Source organism: Elephantulus edwardii, unplaced genomic scaffold (assembly GCF_000299155.1).
Source record: "Elephantulus edwardii isolate Elephantulus edwardi_28Jun2011 unplaced genomic scaffold, EleEdw1.0 scaffold00058, whole genome shotgun sequence".
Lineage (NCBI taxonomy): Eukaryota > Metazoa > Chordata > Mammalia > Macroscelidea > Macroscelididae > Elephantulus > Elephantulus edwardii.
This window is the reverse complement of record NW_006399808.1, coordinates 16,668,503-16,675,140: the sequence shown is the minus strand read 5'-3', so window position 1 is coordinate 16,675,140 and position 6,638 is coordinate 16,668,503.

Sequence of the window (6,638 nt, the reverse complement as noted above, 5' to 3'; positions counted from 1 at the left end):
GGTTTTCTTGCTGTTCTTTTTCAATTAAGATCTTATATTGGTGTTTTCTTAAGGTCTCAACTAGGCTGTATGAAACATCCAGAAGTTTGTAGTCTCCTCAAGAACTTTTAGGGATAATTTAATCTTTAAAGAATAAATTTCTTATTGGAGCCTTACATCACTTTTTGAGGTCTTCTTTCTCTGCCAGTTCCAGTTGGCAGTCCTAGTTATGCACTTATGGTGAGCTCTGCATGAGACTTGGATCTCAACGAATTTAGTGTATCACATGTATTTCCTACGTATTACTCAATTAGATAAAAAGATAAGAAAAATATAAATTTTCATTCAAATCATTAAAGGATCACTTGTGTGGTCTATGTTGTTGTGTGTCAGAAATCAACTGAGTTCAAATTCTGACTCCATCACTCCCAGTAAATCACAATCCCTCAAAACAATCTCTGTAAGTCTCATGTGCTTAATAGGGATACTGAATTAACTCTCCCTAGGATTGCTGAAAAGATTGTATAACACATACAAAGTGCCAAATACATCACAGTTACTCAGTACATGTCAGCTCCATGTAGGATGGACTTAGGAGGTAGAGAAATATGACCTAGCTGATGAAGGATGAGAATATTTGATTAACAGAGTGGAGTGATGCATATATTTGTGAGAAGGTGAGGGGGAGAATCTGAGTAAAGAGAGGCAACTTGCAATGATTTAAATGTAGTGCTGCCTCCCATTGTGAATAGTTGGATAGAGGAGGAGAAAGATAAAGGTGACATTCATAAGAAGGGTTTACATGACTTGCTCAGATGTCTCATTGAATCCAATGAGCAACAGTACATTGTTTATGTATTTGAATAGGACAGAGTAAAAGTTATTTTAGAAAGATCTTTGCAATATGCAGAATTAACACATCTCTTCTATGGTGAGGTACTGCTATTATCTTAGTTTAGAAGAAGATTATAACAATTTCACATTCATTTTCATTATGCAAATATTATAGTAATAATAATAGTAAGTGGGATTTAAATGAAAGAAACAATTAAATAATAATTCAGTCATCCAAACAAATTGGACTGCTTTCATTACCCTGTATTCCCAGGTTGTTTTACTCTTTTTACCAAAATAGAGAATTTTTATTGCCAATATAATTGAGTGTATTTCTGTCCAGTGCTTAAAATAGTGTTTGACACACAGGATTCATGCAATACATGTCAGGTATTATTTGCATCTTGAAACAGACCCAAAAGTCACAGAATAGAAGAGACAGTCTATACTAACAGGCAACTTACATAAGGGTACTATGGCGGTTTAATTTTGTGAACTTATTTTCTCTAGGGAGCTCTGGTGGCAGTCTGCGGGGAGTTGCACTGCTAACCCAAAAGCCATGTCTCTCTGGTAGTTGGAATCCACCAGTGACTCTGAGGGATAATCTTTTCTAATGCAATTTACAGCCTCGGAAAACCAGTGAAAAGTCTGCTATGAATCAGTTCTGATGAGTCAGCAATGACTTTGAGGTTTACAATTATTTTTTTAAAAAAATTTTTTTAGTCTTATGTTCTCTTACAACTCTGTAATGTTTCATGTACAAGATGTACAAGCTAGACACAATCTATTAAATTTCCAGTCTTGTCCAGAATGGAATTTAATATTGCCAATATGCAAGTTCTCTGCTCTTGAAAATGAAATTCTTTGGCGGCCTGCCAGAAATTTGCTCTTGCTAACCCGAAAATGATAGGAGAGAAAGGACAAATAATAAATTTATTACAAAAATATGTATGTTCTTTTCGATGGCCAATCTGTGATTGGAATTTATTGATAGTTTAAAATACAGACCTAATTATTACACTTTTTTAGAAAGGGATAAATTTATTTTTTGATTGTTATACTTTTGACAGTTTTCTTTTTTACAGGATAAATACTCAAGGTTTTTGTATTATATCAATTAATCAGTTTTGTAGCAAGTTATTTCTAGGCCAGTAAAACTGAAATCTTCTGTCTCTGCTAACTTTAATTTTTTTAAAGTTCCTGTTCATATTTCTAAAATCTCAGTCATTGAAGCCATTTGGATAGATGTATTATATTTTTCAAGTGCTGAGGTCTAAGTTGTTGAATAATCATTACTAGCCTTTGACATGAAAGAAAGTTTAGAGCAAAGAGGTATTTCATTTGCTTTTTGTTTTCAAGGCCATGTCATGTAATATGAATTTATCAAGAACATGAGTCACATTTTTCACACCTCTGTGTCCTTTGAGACATAAACATTTAGGTAGATCTACAGACACAAAGACGTCTCTATGCTAAGGAAAATAATAAAAAAAATTAAGAAATTGGAATTGAAAATAAAACTCCTTTGTGCATTCTTTATATAAGTCAATAAGCTTTTTGGGCTTTTGAGTCTTCTCAAATCTCCTTGAAGGCATTTGTGGAACAATTACAGTGGCTGGACTTGCCATTATGCTTCTTCTGTGGATGCTGAAAGGAAAGAAGGTTCATTTACAATGTAGTCTGGTAAATGGGTTACAACTCTGCTGAGAGGATTGTGTCTTTTCCAGCATGGAATGTATCTGGGTTATATACCTTACCTAAAAGTGCATGAAGATAGACATTAATAAGTCCATTAATGTATAGATGTTGCAGGATTTGAATTTAACTCTTCCTTCTTTCTCTCTCTCTACTTGCTTTTCTTATTTATTTTATTCATTGATTTGTAAAAACAGCATTTTATAAGGTTTCATATTTTGGTAATTTTAGTCTTTCTGCATAGACAATTATCTTTTTAAAAATAGACACTAGTCATGAGGATGAATAAAAATAAGAAAACTTTCATTTCTTCTGTTGCTCTGGGTTCACAGGGACATACCAAAGAGAAGCTTTTGAAGTCTTACTTCAGTGAGCAATCTGGCACTATCATCAGTTTTCATTTTATTTAACCTGCTGAGGGAATTCTTTCACCGTGGAGTTACATACAGCACAAGTCACTTTTGTTGCTCTCTTTCCACCTTTCTTTTTCCCCCCTTTTCTTTCCACTTTTCTTCTCTTTTGCTTTCCTTTTACATTTTTTTCTTTTCCTCTTATTAAAATTTTCTTAAATGAATTTATTTTTAAATTATCTCATTATTAGCTTGTGATATTTGCTTTGGATGATAACTTCTTTTAATTTGTTACCTGGAGTAATTACTGCTGTCTAACATTGGATCCACAATCAACACTCTTGGCACCTGTAGCCAGGATGTTAAAAGATGTATTGTACTGGGAAACTCTGCTGTTAGAGACCTCTCTAAAGTACTGAAGAGCAATGATGCCAGTTCAGAGACACTTAATCTCATGGGAGGAGATTCTCCCATGGGCAGCTGGTGGGTTCTAACCTTGTATCTTTGGACTGCCCCAGCTCAGCTCCTTGTCACTAGGCCACCACAGGTAGGATGTATAATATTGACTTTGTAAACTCCATTACACTGATTGGGTTAACTGTCTAGATATTAAACTGTAGTCCTAAGTCCCCAAGTCCATTGTCTTATTACCAAGGTGTTTGGTTATGAATAAGGAGTTTCCATTATTTTCCCCTTGTGAGGGAAAGTTTGATATTAATCACTTTTCTTTTGTTTGTTTTTGTTGTTGTTGTTGTTATTTGCCATCGAGTTGCCTGCGACTCATAGCAACCCTATGTACAACAGCCCTAAATTCTGCCCTATCCTGTGCCAATCTCACCATCTCCGACACACCTGCCCCCATTATTACTCCAGTCACTGAATCCATCCATCTCATTGAGAGTCTTCCTCTCCTGCGCTGTCCCTCCACCCTCCCAAGTATGACGTCCCTCTCCAAGGACTGGTACCTCCTTGCAACATGTCCAAAATATGTCAGACGAAGCATCAGAATCCTTGCCTCCAAGGAGCATCCCAGCTTCACCCTCTCCAGGACAAACCTGTTCATTTTTCTAGCAGTGTAAGTTCAATACTCTTCTCCAATACCACAGTTCAAAGGAATCAATTCTCCTTCTATCATCCCTACTCATTGTACAACTCTTTGATGCATAGCAAGTGATTGCAAAGACCATGGCATGTATCAGACATATACGTTAGTCTCCAGACTGACAGCTTTGCACTTCAGCACTTTAGAGAGGTCTCTAACTGCAGACTTTCCCATTGCAATACATCTTTTAATTTCCTGGCTACTGGTGCCAAGAGAGTTGACTGTGGATCCAAGAAAACCAAAACTGTGAACAATTTCAATCTCTTCACCATCCATCATGGTGCTGCCAATTGACCCAGTGGTGAGAATCTTTGTTTTCTTGATATTGAGTCTCAATCTGTACCGAATACTGCAGTCCCTGACCTTCCACAACAAGTGCTTCAGGTCCTCTTCAGTTTCAGCAAGCAAAGATTGTGTCATCTGCATAGTGCAGATTGTTGGTTCTTCCTCCAATCCTGATGCCACATTTCTCCTCAGAGAGCCCAGCCTCCCGGATAACCTGTTCTGCACCATGCAGTGTTTCCTTGTTCTGTTCTGATGACCTCCTCCTGGTCCAAGTATAGGTTTCGCATTAGCACAATCAAGTGTTCTGGGAATTTCTTTTTTAAAAAGGAAAAAAAAATATGACTTTTCTCCAATTTTAAGTAGTCTGGTCTCACTATTTTAGAGAAGACACAGTAGGACAAGTGAATAGAAAAGAATTTATCCTAGACTTTTTGTTACTAGGTGCCATTGAGCCAGTACGTTCATAGAAACAGATCTGAATTCTATCTTATTTTGTGCCACCTTTATTATCTCTGAAACACTAGAACACATTGCCACATTCACTATGCCAAACCATCTCATTGGGGGTTTCCTTTATTTTACTGACCAACAACCTAGGCTTACAGAGTTAAAATTTCTGGTAGAGATGGTATTTGAAAGAAAGCATTGGAAGAGTGATGGGAACACATGATAATGTAAAAGATTCTCTCCTTATTTTTCTAGACTTGATAAATAAAGCTTTATGGTTTAATGTTTGAGAACTTGGTTGTATTTGGAGGGTTAGTGGTTTGAATCTGTCTAGTAGTTTTGTGGAAGTAAACTGGTGATATGATCCTATAAACATTACAGCCTGGCAAATTCTAGAGGAAAGTTCTATTATGTCATATGGAGTCACTATGAGTCAAAAATAGACTCAACAATATGCAAAATCAACAAGCAATAATAATAGCGAACTATTCCTTGAGCTATGGAGAAAAGATTATAAAGAAAAAAAACCCACAAAACAATGGTAGACATTGATGAGGTCTCTGAAATGCAGCCCTAGTTTGGCAATCTCAGAAAAGAGGCAACATGGCTTCCATTCCCTGCCTGGTTGTCCAGGAAGGTAGCAGTCCTTCCCTATGCAACAGCAGAGTAACTAAGGAGGACAGCACAAGGTCACTTTCCAGAGCTCTCACCTTACAGAATCTCCATTTGGCTTTATGTGGTATGCTGCTGTCAGAAAACTTTACGTTGTTAGGAGTCCATGTGTGGTTGTTAGGAAACTTTGAGTTGGTTCTGACTGAAAGGGTACCCTATGCAGAGTTGTAAAAGAAGCAATGGCAATGTGAGGAAGGCCCAGTCCAACTTCTACTAAGTCCACAAAGGGCAACTGTCCCTATAAATAACATCCACAGTAAAACTGATCCCTATAAGGTTAGACATGACCCACCCTTAGCACTGTGCTGCATATAATTAATTAATGGTTCCAGAACTCATTTAAAATTACCACATAGACTTTAAAGAATCTCTTTTACTCACACTTATAAGGTTTTAAGTGAAATAGGGTGAGTGGGAGTCAAAGGATATCATATAGTAAAAGTCCAGGTTCAGCAAACAGCAATCCCATGCCAAGTTAATAAGCAAGACACTCAGTTAAGACAACTTCTCAGTTAACAGCAAGATACAGCCTCTCAATTAATCCAGGCAACTTCTCAGTCAACAAGAAGATTATCCTGTCACAGGAACCTCTGGACCTAAGGATGCACACTTCTTTCTCTGTTTCTCCATTTATTCCTGGAGTTGAAGGCTCCAGCCTTAGCTCCATCTGGCATCATCAAGCCAGTCTTACCACAATCTGGTTAGCTCTCTCCCTTATGTCTCACAGCTGTTGATGCTGAAGATGCTAATAAATGATGAACCCTATGTCAGAAGTTGAAGCAGCTGGAGAACACACCCCAAAGGAAGCTAAAGGTGGTGGGTGGAGCCTTAAAGATACGTTTTATTTACATGTTCCCACCTGGCTGTGAGATCAGGTCTAAGGATGTTGTTATGTTCAGTTAAGTTTCTTGTGACTCATAGCCATCCTATGTACAATAGCTCTAAACCTTGCTTTATTCTGAATGAAACTTATTGTCTCAGACACACTTATCCCAATTACTCCAGTCACTGAGTCAGTCCATCTCATCGAAGGTCTTCCCCTCTGGTGCTGTCCCTCCACCCTCCCAAGCATAATATCCCTCTCCAAGGACTGGTCTCTCCTTGCAATATGCCCAAAGTATGTCAGATGGAGCTTCAGAATTCTTGCCTCCAAGAAGCAGCTTGGTTTCACCCTTTCTAGGATGAACCTGCTTATTCTCCTGGCAATCTATGGAATATTCAACACTCTTCTCCAGCACCACAGTTTAAAGGTATCAATTTTCTATCACCCCTAG